The 14,809-nt window shown below is 45.8% G+C and overlaps 1 protein-coding gene across 1 annotated transcript in view; it reads left to right on the top strand.

The window, feature by feature from the left end:
* Positions 1-14,809, top strand: part of diaph2 (diaphanous-related formin 2) — a 393,291-nt gene that overhangs the window by 224,199 nt on the left and 154,283 nt on the right. The gene's annotated exons all lie outside the window — the stretch shown is intronic.

Here is a 14,809-nt window from a genome sequence, read left to right on the forward strand (position 1 = left end):
ACATTCGTATTCCTTGTAGATCTAGAGCCTGTGGCAAATTAAATTGAATGGGTATGATTTGGAATGACACACACATCTTAATAAAAGGTCTAAAAGCTGAAAATGCATATCAGAGCAAAGACCAAGTCCTGAGGTCTAAAGATCTGCCTGTAGAGCTTAGAAACATGTTTGCGTCAAGTCACACATCTGGGGAAGAGTTCAGAAAAAAAATGGGCAGAAGGTTTACCTTCCAACAGGAAACTGTACAAAAAGAAATGAACCTAAACATAGCAAAGGTGACTTATAGACAACTCTGCTAATGTCCTTGAGTGTCCCAGCCAGAGTTTGGACTTGAACCTACTCAAATATTTCTGGAGAAACCTGAAAATATCCAACCTGACAGATAATTTCCAAATGCTGATGTGCAAAGCTTGTTGCATCATACCCAAAAAGACTTGAGGCTGTCAAGGTGCTTCAGCTAAGTAATGAGTTAAGGGTTTGAATACTTACGCAATGTACTAATTTCATTTTCTTTTTATTATTATTATTATTAAATTTTTTTTTTGTAAATGTACAAAGTTGTGACAGTTCTGTACCCCTACAAATTCTTATTAGTAAAATATCTTTGAAGTATAATATTTTTACACATTTTTTAGCACACCAGGGTGATTCTGAACATGACATTGTCCAGCATGACTTCCTGTTCTACAAGATTATAAATATGAGAAACACAAAGACCAGATACAAATTCAGAGGAATACAGCACTTTCTTCTTTGATGGCACCTACACTAGAGTTTATGCTGACTCACGGAATGCTTTTATTTGAATGGCAAATGTGCTTTGTGAGGATGTGGGGGAAGAATACATGGTTTTGTGAAAGTGACACTGTTACAGTATGTAAACACAGGTTGAGAGCAAATATGATGTCATGAGGTGCTCTGATTAAGTTTTAAAAATTCTGATTTGATAAGTAGCAGCAAAGAGGGCAGACAATTCTAATTTAAAAGAGAATTCAATTAAATTGAATTCAAAGAAAATGTCAAATTTACTCTGATAAAGTTAACTATCAAATGTCCCTTCCATAGGCGCTGCATTAGAAACACCCTCACATTAGCATAAACTTTTTTTTGTTTTTTTTTGGTAATATGCAATTTGATCCAAAGTCTATAAATCCAAAATCTAAACCTGACAGACTCTGTAAGATATCTTAAAATGGCCCATGTCTGGATCTTTCATAAAGACAATGATCCAAACATCAAAATCAACACATAACTGGGTCACTGAGCACAAAATTAAGTTTCTGTCATTGCTGTCTCAGTTCCCTGACCTGAACCCTGTAGAAAATGAGTGTGGTGAACTGAGGAGAAGAAGCACCAACATGGAGCTGGTATTCTGAAGTATCTGGATCGTTTCTGCATGAAGGAACAGTCTGTAATTTCATCAGGTGTTCTCCAAACTCTTCAGGCATTATAGGAGAAAACTCCGAACTGTTGTCTTGAAAAAAGGACATTGCAATAATTTGGTGCCAATAACGTACTCGGTTACTAAACGTAACCTCGGTTCTCTCTAGAAGAGCGAACGAGTACTGCGTCTTAGCTAAGACGCTACGGGAAAAGTCTCTTTTCACGAAATACTGAAGCAAAAAATTATCCTTAATTTTGTATTTTTGTAAAGCGCATTTGCAGCAGTACACAGCCATAGGCGAGACGGCTCGTTCGCTCATTGGCTTGTTCTGCGGCAACTGCACAGCCTATCGAGCGCGGGCTGATGCAACATCAGACCAATAAGGGCGCTTCGCGCCCTTCTTGCCACTTCCCGCCGAAACGGGTGTGGCCCAACCTATAAAAGGAGCTCGAAAAGGCTGACTCACCTGATTTATTTCATCGCCGAAGCGAACCAGAGTGAATCGTACGCACGGCAGAGAACGCAATACTCGTTCGCTCTTCTAGAGAGAACCGAGGTTACGTTTAGTAACCGAGTACGTTCTCTTACGAGAGCTCTCTCGTACTGCGTCTTAGCTAAGACGCTACGGGAACCCGATGTAAAACGCCGTGCGCGCAGGGATCACACACCGATAAACCTGAAGCAACGCCCAGGATTTACAGTGCACAGTCACCTGAGGGACTCACAGAGAGTCCGGGACAGAAAAAAGGGGGAAAAACCCTCCGTCCCATATCTAGCAGCATCCGTAGATGCGGCAATATGACATCACACAGCCGAGGCAAGGCCTGACCAATGTGGCAATGCGGGTCTTACGCAATACTGCCCATATAACAGTCGGCAGCGCCTAGCGCTCATGAATTCAGAATTCCCCTCAGGGCCCTGATTCTTCTATACCGACAGCAGCCTTGCTTGCAAGGCGGGAACCTCCAGGTTATAGAACCTGATAAATGTAGACGGCGAGGCCCAACCCGCCGCCATACATATATCCTGCAAGGAGATCCCAGTAGACCACGCCCACGACGAGGCGACGCCTCTTGTGGAGTGTGCTCTGACGCCCAACGGGCACTGAAGGCCCCTGGAAGCGTAAGCTAACGCTATGGCGTCAACTATCCATCTGGATAGAGTCTGTCTCGAAACAGCCATTCCTTTGGAACGTCCACCGAACGAGACAAATAGCTGCTCCGTCTGCCGAGAGGCAGCAGAGCGAGACACATAAGCTCTTAAAACCCTGACAGGGCAAAGAAGACTCGAGTCTCCATCCTCCCCTGACACCGGCAGGGCAGACAGGGCAATAACCTGAGCCCGAAACGGTGTGTTGAGGGATTTCGGCACATAACCGTGCCTAGGTTTGAGTATGACCCTTGAGTCATTGGGCCCAAACTCCAAGCACGACTGGCTCACCGAGAGCGCGTGCAAATCACCCACACGCTTCACAGAAGCGAGAGCCAACAAGAATACTGTCTTGAACGACAGATGCTGAAGGCTAACCGATTGGATAGGCTCAAAAGGGGGACCCTTCAAGGCCTTCAAAACCGCCGCGAGGTCCCACATAGGGACTGACGGATCTCTGGGAGGATTCAGCCTCCTAGCTCCTCTGAGGAACCGGATGACTAAATCGTTCCTTCCTATTGACTGACCGGACGCCGTTTCAGAAAACGCCGCGATGGCCGCCACATAAACTTTGAGCGTGGATGGGGCTCTGCCCTTATCCAACAGCTCCTGTAGGAAGGAGAGGACCTCCGTCACCTCACAACTAAGGGGTGAATAACCTCGAGCTGTGCACCAGCTGGAGAACACCGACCACTTCGAGGCATACAGACGTCGTGTCGACGGAGCTCTAGCCTGAGTGATGGTATTTAGCACTCCCCCTGCGAGATCAGCGGGTAACCGTTGAGTGCCCATACATGGAGGGACCACAACTCCGGTCGAGGGTGCCAAATCGAGCCCCTGGCCTGCGAGAGGAGATCTCTCCTCAACGGTACCGGCCATGGGGCGACAACTGCTAATTGCATCAAATCTGGGAACCATGGATGGTTCTTCCAAAGAGGTGCCACAAGCAGTATTGAACATCTCGTTTCTCTCACCCGTTCTATCACCTGCGGAAGGAGGGAGACGGGAGGGAACGCATAAAGCGGGCAGCACGGCCATTTCCGTGACAGCGCGCTTTCGTTCTTGGAAAAGAATGTGGGGCAGTGAGCGTTTCCGTGGGACGCAAAGAGGTCCACCTCCGCCATGCCAAATCTCTCCCACAACAGCCGAACTGTTTGCGGGTGTAGAGACCATTCTCCCGTAGGGACATTGCCTCTGGACAGCCTGTCTGGACCCAGATTCTGCAGTCCAGGCACATGCACCGCTCTCAGCGAGCGCACGTTGTGTTGAGCCCAAATCAGGAGGCGTTCCGTCAGCCTGTACAGGTTTCGGGACCCGAGACCGCCCTGGCGATTTATGTAGGACACCACGGACATGTTGTCCGAACGGACTACGACGTGGTGATCCTTGATATGGGGACAAAAGCGCGTCAGCGCATTCTCCACTGCCAGCATTTCCAGGCAGTTGATATGATGGAGCTTTTCCCGTTCTGACCATAGGCCAAAGGACGGTCTGCCTTCGAGCAGCGCTCCCCATCCCGAAGTGGAGGCGTCCGTCGACACCATTTTCACACTCGGGGAAGTCCCCAGGCTTACACCTGATCGGTACCAGCCGTTCGCTGTCCAAGGTGCTAGAGCCGCAACACAGCTCTGATCGACCTTGAAATGCAGCCGGCCAGACGCCCACGCTCTGCGCGGCACCCGAGCCTTCAGCCAGAACTGCAGGGGGCGCATGCGGAGCAGGCCCAGCCGCAGAACCGGAGATGCTGAGGCCATGAAACCCAGCATCTTTTGACAGTGTTTGAGCGACACAGTCGCGCCACAGCGGAAAGAACTCGCTGCACGCTGAATGCCCATCGCGCGCTGTGGTGACAGCCGCGCCGTCATGGAACACGAGTTCAGAACTATACCCAGAAACAGGATCGTCTGACTGGGGTTCAGCGAACTCTTCACCCAATTGACACTGAGGCCGAGCTTCTCGAGGTGATCGAGTAAAACGGCTCTGTGGTCCATGAGCTCCGCTCATGACCGGGCCAGAACCAGCCAGTCGTCCAAATAATTCAGCACTCGTGTGCCTCTGAGTCTAAGAGGAGCGAGCGCTGCATCCATGCACCTCGTAAGCGTACGAGGAGCTACGGACAAGCCGAATGGCAGGACTGCAAACTGGTATGCCTGGCCCTCGAAGGCGAATCTCAAATATCGCCTGTGGTTTGACGCTATCTGTATTTGAAAATACGCGTCCTTCAGATCTATTGACATGAACCAGTCCCCTCTGCGAATCTGCGCGAGGAGCTTCCTGGTCGTGAACATTTTGAAACTGTGTTTCATCAATGCCCGTTCAGCTGTCTTAGATCCAGTATGGGCCGGAGACCCCCGTCTCTCTTGGGCACCAGAAAGTATCTGCTGTACAGCCCCCCCTCGCTTTGAGACACAGGCTCTACAGCCCCTTTGCTCAACAGTTTTGATATTTCGGCCCGAAGTATGTGTGCTACTTCTGTTTTGACCGTAGTTTCGACGCGCGCTGAAAAGCACGGTGGGCGTCGAGAAAACTGTAGCGAGTAGCCTCTCTTTATAATGCCTAGCACCCAATCCGAAACCCCTGGAAGCACTGACCATGCATCTGCATGAATGGCTAAGGGCTGGATGCGAAACGCGCTCTGTTGACTGGGCAACGGCGGCGCTCGAGTGTGCTGCGCATCTGAGGCGGGGAGCGCGCTGATCACAGCGGGCAGATCGCTCTTCCTCGACCCCGTTCCAGCGCTTAACCGACTGGAGGGAGGCTGAGCGGGTCCCGTGGGACTCGATATATCTGCGAGTAACCGTGGGCTGCATGTGTGCACTTTTACCACTTTCAACTCGCTGTCTGCCTGTGCAGAATGTACGTGCACGGGTCTCATTTTTACAGAAGCCCCGCGCCGTATGTGACATAGTGTATGTGGGCACTGGGAAGTGGGCACGTTTACTATGCGGCGCGCTCGACCGATCTGTGTCGATCTTATGTGCGCTAGCCCTGTGTGCAGGGCTGTGCTTACATGTGGAGATGGGCACTGGGTAGTGGGCATCGTCACTGCATTTATAGCACCATCGGCCGTGGCCGGACGAGCATGCACGGGTTTCGTTTTTACAGAAACCACATGACGTGTGTGACATAGTAATTGTGGGCACTGAGGGGTGGGCACGTTTACTATGCAGTGTGCGCGACCGACTTGAGTCGACATTATGGGCGCAGGCCCTGTGTGCAGGGCTATGCTTACATGTGGAGATGGGCACTGAGGAGTGGGCATCGTCACTACATTTATAGCACCATCGGCCGTGGCCGGACGAACGTGCACGGGTTTCGTTTTTACAGAAACCACATGACGCGTGTGACATAGTGATTGTGGGCACTGAGGAGTGGGCACGTCTACTATGTAGTGCGCGTGATCGACTTGAGTCGCTTTTATAGGCGCGAGCCCTGTGTGAAGGGCTGTGCTTATATGCGGAGATGGGCACTGAGCAGTGGGCATCGTCACTACATTTATAGCACCATCGGCCGTGGCCGGGACACCAGAAATTACACCTTTTTCGGGAAATATCTGGGTAGCCGTGATAACGGTTTTCGTGTGCAGGCAAGCGGGCAACCGTACAGGCTTGCGCATTGCAAACAACGCTGAAACAGTCACAATCTCTGGAAACTGAAACAGCGGCGCGCTTCGGTGACAGCCCGGCCGCAGCGGAACTCGTACACCGGCGCTTCGATGAAGCAGCCATCGTGTGTAGTGCCGACGCAGCGTCATGCAGCATGCGTAGATGGCTTTCCCAGGATGGCTTCGGGGCTCCCGGCCTCACCGTAATCCTCTGCCGCGGTCCCCGCGGCGCGGGGCGACGGCCAGTAGAGCGAGAACGGGGGTCTCGAGCTGCGTTGCTGAAGCTGTTGTGATAACGGCTTTTGTGTGCAGGCAAGCGGGCAACTGTGCAGGCTTGCGCATTGCAGAAAACGCTGAGACAGTCACAATTCCTGGAACTGAAACAGCGGCGCGCTTGGGTGAGAGCTCGGCCACAGCGGAACTCGTACACCTGCGCTTCGATGAAGCAGCCATCGTTAGTAGTGCCGACGCAGCGTCACACAGGAGGCTTTAGATGGCAACACCGCTTTTGCCGCCGTCCAGCAGAGGGCGGACAAAGGTGCGTCGCTATCGCCTGTTCCACCGGCGGAAGTGAGTGGTAGTTCCTGTTTTTAGCATCATCAGTGTGGAGAATGCTAGTGAGACAGACGAACGAGTTCGTGCTGAATATGGAGCGTTCCAAGCCTTCGCCACCTCTTCGTGAAGCTCAGGAAGAAATGAGGCGGGCTTTGAGAAGTACGCTCATCCGAAAGGGAAATACCATCCAGCCGGGAACGAGAGGGGGGGGCGCTGGTGCAAACCACTCGCGGCCGAGACACATCGCGGCCAACACGAGCATTCGCCCCGGCTCCTTCTCGATGTCAGCTCGTCTGCTGGGCTTCTGAGCAGAAGGCGCGAGATCCTCGGAGCTCGCCCAGCCATCACTGCCCGAAGCCAGCAGAGAGCGCGTGTCCTCTTCCCCCGACGCGGCCCTGAGATCGACTTCCTCGGACGACGCGCCGGCAAACAGCGGGCGCTGCCCACCGGGAAGCGATGCAGGGGGGGGCCGGTGAAGCAGGGCGAACCGGCGAGCTCGGTTGAGCTGAAGACGGTTCCGGAATCCACTGGAAGCGATGCTTTTACGGCGCCTCAGCGCAGCGGAGAATGCAGGCTCAGAGAAAAAGGCCAGGCGAGTCCTCAGAGTCACCATGGCAACAGCTCGCAGTGGGGGCATCCGCCGTCAGCGAGCGAGCGCTGCATGATCTTCACCCAGGCAGGAGACACAGATGACGTACCGGTCTCCCTCGCTGAGTGGGGCTCTGACGAGCCGCAGGAAGGCATCTTAAAAAAGACGCGAGCTCTTTTACGAGTGTGTGTCGCAGGGCGAACACACACACACACATAAAGAACAGCTTGTATATAACAGGATTGAAAGGATATAGGCGCCGGATAGCGCAGCAGGAACGGCAATGGAAGGCGGCGATGCCAGCAGCTTCAGAATGGCTCGTCCTGCTGATGTGCTTTCTCAGACGGCGCTTGCTTCCTCCGTGATCCAGCGATGCGTGAGCTTCGCTGAAGAGATGAAAAATCAGGTGATTCAGCCTTTTCGAGCTCCTTTTATAGGTTGGGCCACACCCGTTTCGGCGGGAAGTGGCAAGAAGGGCGCGAAGCGCCCTTATTGGTCTGATGTTGCATCAGCCCGCGCTCGATAGGCTGTGCAGTTGCCGCAGAACAAGCCAATGAGCGAACGAGCCGTCTCGCCTATGGCTGTGTACTGCTGCAAATGCGCTTTACAAAAATACAAAATTAAGGATAATTTTTTGCTTCAGTATTTCGTGAAAAGAGACTTTTCCCGTAGCGTCTTAGCTAAGACGCAGTACGAGAGAGCTCTCGTAAGAGAACTGTAGCCACACACACACAAATCCGTCTTTATCTATTTTATCTATTTATATCTGTTTACATCTATTTTTGTTTTGTATTCTACATTTGCATCATCATTATTATTCTTTTTATTATTATTATTATTATTATTATTATGTGTTTTATTTTAGTATCTTAGGGCTGCTACAGTTGTGTTACCTGATAGAGTTTTAAAATAAAAAAAATATTTTAAGGTACAATAATTTTATTTGAATTTCTTTATGTAACTGTTTAATTTAATTCAGGAAAAAAAGGAAATAATTACTTGATTGATTTATTTATTTTAGAGGCAGGTTTATTGTTTAGATAATTTGGAGTCATAAAAAATATAATTGTTTATTCATTCATTTTATTATTATTATTATTATTATTATTATTATTGTTATTATTATTATTAGTTAACAGGCATTTAGTTTTTGTTAAAGAAAAATCTCAGAAGTGTGTGTGTGTGGGGGTGTGTGTGAACTTTTGACTGAAACACACCAAACCCCTAAACAGATAAATCTGTTTTTTCGAAAGCCAGACATTCATGGGAATTTTCTGAATAGCATTTGTAAAAACGTCCTACGTTTGTCTTTGCTCAGAGATTCGTCATGCTTACAGATGACTGTGTGCATTTGAAAGGCTTTATTAAAAAGACGTCTTTGATGCCAGGCAGTGCTTCGTGTACAATACTTTGTCTGCTTTCATTCACCAGGCCAGTAGAAGCTCCACTTTGACTCTCTCATAATAGCTGCTTTGGGACAGAACTTGGCAAAACTCCTGCCGCCCCACCCTCCCTCCCACTGCCCTTTGTCTTACAGGCAAGATTGATGATCCTTCAGGAAGCTCTTCACGCCCTGACTGTCTCAGTGGTTTTTGTTCATCTAAAACGTGGTAATTGCAAATGGCATGTGTTTCCTGAACTAAAGATACCTCTGTGAAAGAGTTGATCTCATTTACATTAGACCACCCTTTGCCTCGAACCCACTGGTGGCTTTTTCACCACTGTGAATTAGGTGGATTTGAAAGAGTCAACTCTGCTTCACAACTGACAGCTTGGCGTTTATCTCAGAGACCACTAGGGGGATTTGTGACTTTCATTTTAGCTTTTGCTTCTGAAGTGCTTGGGCTATGTTCAACTGCTGGAATTCATCTGCCCACCCCGCCCCCCATCTAGACGAGGTATTTTGTTTTTTTTCAGTCTGTATTTTTCTCCTTGCTCTTTTTTCAAAGCTGGAGAAAGGTAAGGGAGATAAGGAATATTTAGATGTCCTGGTCCACGTTGGCCCTTCCTGGTTGTTACTGGGAGCAGAGATGACCTTTAATTGCCAGGTGGTTTGGGCTGGGTGTGTGGAAGCCTGAACTGAGGTGACAGCCCCGTCGCTCTTTACAGAAGCAGAAGAGCTAAAGTGATGACCTTTTCCCACATTCAGCTGCGATTTATAGAGGAGATTCATCTGTCAGGTCTGCACACCTCTTTCCCTTGTCTCTATTCTCAGTTTCATCCTTCTTTCTCTCTATCCCTCTCTCTCTCACTCGTCCAAACACACCCCCTCACATTTATCACCTTCATCGCCCTATCTTCATCCCTGGAACTCACATAGCCATGGCATGAGATCCTCATCCTTGATTGGGAGGTAATGCACAGGTCCAGTTTTATGTCCTTGCACGGTAATGGTAAAGGCTTTTTAGCGGTTCTCTGGCAGGACGGTAATGCCTCAGTCGTGCCGACGGGATGTTGGCAGAAGCTTGTGGGTGACCTCGCAGCCACAGACAGACGTGCATCTAAATCACTCAAACAATATGGATAGAGAAAGAGAGGTATTGTTCTTTTTTTCTCTCCTAGGGTAGGGACATGGTGACTGCCGCTCTACCTTGACATCATTCATACTGCCTCAAGGAAATGTCACGTCTCAAAATAGGAAAGACAGCCAGAAGAGTGTAAATGTCCCAGTGGTCACACTCAGGATTCAGACTGACCACACATGAGAGAAATGAGCATGGTCTCATTTATGATAGAATGACAATATGCTCGTTCTCTCTCGCTCGCTCGCTCTCTCTTTGTCTCTCTCTCTCTCTCTCTATATATATATATATATATTTAGAGAGAGAGATATTTATATTTTGAATGGACCATTCTTACAAGAATGTGATAATGCCTTTCAGCAGTCATCAGCATTGTAAATCCTCAAAAGGTTTTTTTGTTTGTTCTTTTTTATGTTTTGGTTTAAAAAAAAAAAAAAAAAAACTATACTTTGTAGAATATGACCTTTGGATCAAATTGCAAAAAAAAAAAAAAAAAAAAAAAAGTTTATGCTAATGTGAGGGTGTTTCTAATGCAGCGCCTATGGAAGGGACATTTGACATTTAAATTTAACAGGGTAAATTTGACATTTTCTTTGAATTCAATTTAATTGAATTCTCCTTTAAATTAGGATTGTCTGCCCTCTTTGCTGCTACTTATCAAATCAGAATTTTTAAAACTTAATCAGAGCACCTCATGACATCATATTTGCTCTCAACCTGTGTTTACATACTGTAACAGTGTCACTTTCACAAAACCATGTATTCTTCCCCCACATCCTCACAAAGCACATTTGCCATTAAAATAAAAGCATTCCGTGAGTCAGCATAAACTCTAGTGTAGGTGCCATCAAAGAAGAGAGTGCTGTATTCCTCTGAATTTGACGTTTAATGTAAACGATTTCTCCGTGAGGGCAGCAAGTGTTTCTAAACAATCACCTTCATCTCTGTTAGAGCTGACTGGTTCAGTGTGTTTTGTACTATACATACAGTACCCCCATAGATCTGTAAGCCCCAGCAGGCTTGCCAGGGTGTAGCATCCATAAAGTAGGTGTGTGAAGCCTCTCATCTAACGCTTCCCTGCACAGCCAAGCAGTCAAACACTTACTTTCCATTGTCTGGAGAAAAATTCAATGCCTCCTTCAGATGCTCTCTCTCGCTTGCTTTCTTTCTTTCTTTCTATCTCTGACAAGAATGAGGCTTAGCCTTTCTCTTTTTTATTTTAATTTTTTATTTATTTTCTTTTTTTAAGTTCTTCTTGCTTTGTGGATGTCATTCCACATTTTGTCATCACGCAAGCAAAGAACCGTCATCCCACTGACAACAAAGGGCCTGCAAAACAATCAGATAAGAAAGCATTTATTATAGTGTCTGGTCCAGGCAAAGGTCCCCATAAAAAAGGCAGATGTGCTGGCAAAGAAGCTCTGCCCCATTGTAGATGTGTGACACAGACAGAAAAGAAAGAGACTGGGCATGTGCAAAAGAGACCAAGGTCCGCACACCGCCATTGTGCTCACGTCTTTCAGAATGCCTGCTTCACAACCCAAAAGAAGCCAGGTTCAGCCACGCTCTGCTTTGTTCAAGCCACCAGTGAGGCCACAACCTTAAATCTTCCACCCAGGCAAATCCCCTTCACTATGCATCATGGTTTTATATTAATACACATCAATTTCTTTCACGCACAACTGAGTTCGGCAGCTGCACCCTGCTGCCCATATGAAATGTGTGAAGATAAGGCTGAAGGTTTCTTTACAGCACTTTTTTGATACTGCTACATCTCTGTAATCAGTTTAGACGATAATTAGAGAAACAAAATACGGGATTTCTCATTTGCTGCCAGGGCGGCAGTATCTTAAGTTTGCGTTCTCCAGTGGTGTCTTAATCCCCCAAGAAGCCTGCAGCCCTCTGGGAAGATTTTTAATGTGGAGATAGTGGTTTTTGGTTCAATGCCCTTGTACTGCTGATGCCAAGTAAAGCCAAAAGCCAGAACAATGCAGATATCATTAATAAGCTCTCAAAGGCTGTGGCCCTCTCTGAAATAATGCACCAGTGGCATTATAGTGTGCTGAGAATAGGACAATAGACAAACAGACCACACTCCAATGCAATGCAATATGATGATAAACAAAGTAACAGGTTAGTCTTGATAAAGGAAGGGAACGGAGAGGGATAAACTAGGATTTTGTCAGCATTTTTCTGGGAGAGGAGTTTTAAAGAACAATCTTGCTGCATAATCGCTACTTTCACATGGATGGATGTTTTTTTATTCTCACTTTCTCTGTGGCTCGTTTTCTATAAGAGGGTTGTACTTAGGCACTGTACAGGCCTGGAGCAAAACTTTATCTCGGAATTCTAATAAGCTTTTCTATCTACATCATATTCAAGATGGACTCAACCTTTGTACTCTTTGTATAGCGCTATCAACAGGGAGCTTTGTAATGAACACTAATAGATTTCATTTGAAAATGACCCACTGCACGTCTCTCTTCTTAGCTCACATGCTCTCATTATGGCAGGGCTAACCTCAGTTCAGCTCAGTTAATGTGTTCAGTGAAAGGCCAGTTATTCACAGGAAATAGTACTATGGGCTTTAATATTCCTGCTGTGGTTTTGTGTGGTGGTCTTTTTCAAACTTCAAACCGAACTAGAAATATCAGCACATCTATAACTGGCCAATTTGTTAAATATTACGTGGTCTGATGAAGGGCTGTTAATTGCTATCCCTGGTTTCTTCTCTCGTTAGGTTCACAGATATCTCTGCAAACTTGCTTCATGCATGTGTTGGATGTGGAGGCATTTAACAGTCATATACAAGCTGTTTTAAATTGCATCGACTTTGTGTATTAGGAATGTACCTGGATGAAGATAATCAAAAGAGAAATGCTTATATGCAGTTAAAATATTGTGAAAATGTTGTATGCTAGATTTTGTATTTGTTGATTTTGCACACATTCATGATGGTATTTGCAATTTAAAGGGGTCATATGATGCTTTTTTAAAGATCATTATTTTGTGTATTTGGTGTAACAGAATATGTTGACATGCTTCAATGTTCAAAAACACATTATTTTTCAAATACTGTACATAATTTTTAGGTCCTCTATGCCCCGCCTCTCTCAAACGTGTAGTTTTCTACAAAGTCCCTCCTTCTGACAAGTGCAGTCTGCTCTGATTGGCCAGATGACCCAGTGCATTGTGATTGGCCGAACACCACAAGCACTCATCGGAAATGTAACGCCCCTTTCCATAATTGCCATCTTTCAAAATAAATGTGAAGACAGTTAATAATGTCCTTAGTTTTACCTTCAGTTCAAGCCGAAAGGGGAAGTGAGTGGCATGACAGACACAGTGATGAAGCTCGTATGTGTTTTCAGTTCACAAGCCACAGACGGTTAAGACATCAGACTCCACTGTGTGACCATATCTCTCTCTCTCTCTCTCTCTCTCTCTCTCTCTCTCTCTCTCTCTCTCTCTCTCACACACACACACACACACACACACACACACACACACACACACAAATGCAAAACTCTGCATTTGAACATTCAATAGCAAATGCTTAAACTAATAACAAAACAGACTTACAGTAGATGATTCAGAAACACTAGATTGCTGTAGCAAAGTCAAAATTACCTCCTCTTCTAGGTTCATGAAACGGTTGTCCATATAATGCATTGCTGTTCTGTTGAAAGTACTCTTAAAGATTCCTAAATGCATCTACTTGTGGGGGCGTGGCAGAGTCTTAACTTTGGTAAAGAATATCTCTTTGGATTTGAGACTTTAGTCTTTGCAACTTTACAGATCTTCTTCATGCACCAAGAGTTTGTAACACTCCAAAGAGAAATGAAAAATTGAAATTGCATCATATGACCCCTTTAAAACATCTTTATTGTAAATCCTTTAATCATATTGTTTATATTGTCTGAGAATATTTAGAATATTTACTTATTCAGTCATTCAGTGCCCAAACTTGGACTAAAATGTTGAAAAAATAAAATGTGAATAAAATTAGACAAAATATGCTTATTGTTTAATTTAATTTAGTTTGATTTCATTTAATATTTAATTTGATTTTATATTTAATTTGACTTTATATTTAATTTGATTTTATATTTAATTGTTGATTTTATTTTTTTCCAGTTTTATCAGTCACTTTATTTATTTATTTATTTATTTATTTTTGTTTATAATGCTCAGTGTTTTTATTGTTTCACAAAACCAAGGGTTTATTCAGACATTTTCGTTCAGCAGAACAACAGATCAAAGTGAAAATATTTCTACACATCAATAAAAATTGACCTCCTTGTTATTACAGGAGAGGAAAAATAAATACATAAAACGTTTGCACGACTATTGACATCTTTATTATTTATCAGGTGAATTCAAATGTAATTATTTTCTATTTTGTTTTCAGTTAAGATTACTTAGTTTTTATTTTGATATTAAAGAGTCTTTCTGTTGCCTGTTGATCAGTGGCAGAAAGGCCATGTCCACAAATCCACAGTGATCTGTTGCTGTGAGACAGCAAAACCAGAAAAAGTCCAAACAAGTGAGTACTTTTGGCACTACAGGTATATGTGGTCATACACTTGATTTGAGCATGTTAGATCTCAGCCCAGTGTTATAAGTCAGTGAAATGGCCCTGTCTACCTGTCTCTCTTGGTGCTCCCTGTCTGTCTCCGTCAACACAGGCTGCAAACACCCAAGAGGTTCTCTCAGTTCCCTCTTAACACTGCCTATTACTGGTCAGTCTGCACTGTTTCATGTACTGATCTTTAGAAGGACTCTGTATGCCAGTCACTGTGGAAAGTTTTCTCCTCACACAAGCAGGGTTTTCAAGCATATAAGAAAGTCTGTAGCATGAGTGATTTATGTTAATCACAGTGTGTTGTGGGGAGTATGTTTCACAACCTCAGCTGTGTATTTGACAGCCAAGTTCCCCCCAGAGCCCCAGTGATGTCATCACTATGATGTGTGTCATTTCATCCACGGAGCTGCAGAGCGGTGTC

Source organism: Carassius carassius, chromosome 29 (assembly GCF_963082965.1).
Source record: "Carassius carassius chromosome 29, fCarCar2.1, whole genome shotgun sequence".
In the NCBI taxonomy this organism is placed as follows: domain Eukaryota; kingdom Metazoa; phylum Chordata; class Actinopteri; order Cypriniformes; family Cyprinidae; genus Carassius; species Carassius carassius.